The sequence below is a fragment of the Erythrolamprus reginae genome, chromosome 1, assembly GCF_031021105.1.
Source record: "Erythrolamprus reginae isolate rEryReg1 chromosome 1, rEryReg1.hap1, whole genome shotgun sequence".
Classification (NCBI taxonomy): Eukaryota; Metazoa; Chordata; class Lepidosauria; order Squamata; family Dipsadidae; genus Erythrolamprus; species Erythrolamprus reginae.
The window spans coordinates 368,740,548-368,741,147 of record NC_091950.1 but is presented as its reverse complement, the minus strand read 5'-3'; the positions used below and the strand labels follow the sequence as shown (position 1 = coordinate 368,741,147).

The 600-nt window shown below is 44.5% G+C and overlaps 1 non-coding gene across 1 annotated transcript; it reads right to left on the bottom strand.

Annotated features, from left to right (window-relative positions):
- Positions 1-304: 304 nt before the first annotated feature.
- TRNAI-UAU (transfer RNA isoleucine (anticodon UAU)) lies at positions 305-398 on the bottom strand. Its single transcript has 2 exons — positions 361-398; positions 305-340 (listed from the first exon to the last, which is right to left on the bottom strand). It is a non-coding gene; the product is annotated as a tRNA-Ile (tRNA).
- Positions 399-600: the final 202 nt, after the last annotated feature.

Here is a 600-nt window from a genome sequence, read left to right as displayed (position 1 = left end):
ACTAACTACAATATCAAATCACATGAATATTTCTGCTCCAGAATAATGAATATGAAATACTGAAAACATACTGATCGTTAAATGCAACTATTACATTTATACTAATGAAAAGATTCACTAAGGACAACTTGCAGTTCGATGAGCAGTTTTAAAGTTAGTACCTTTGCGAATTACTACAACTGCCACGACTTGCGTTCGCCTGGTAAAGGCGTAAGAATGAGACCGCGATAGCACGAAGCAAACCAGCTGCGGATTTTAAAATGCGCGGAAAATATCCCAAAAGCGAACGGTCCCAAAAGACTTGTGCTCCAGGTGAGGCTCGAACTCACAACCTCGGCATTGCTCTGCTATGTACTGCTGTATAAGTACCGCGCGCTAACCGATTGCGCCACTGGAGCCCTGACATCAACTCTTCCCGAACGCTTTATCAAGGGCTCAACCGCAGCGGACGCCATTTCAACGCGCGCTTTCATTTTTTTTTTTCGTTTTTGCCCGTTTCATTCTTTTACTATGAATTTCCGGGCCACAAGAAGCCCCGCATTAGAGAGGCAGAAGCAAGGAGTTCTTATTTGTTGGCGGCTAACTGGCTTTCCCTCTCCC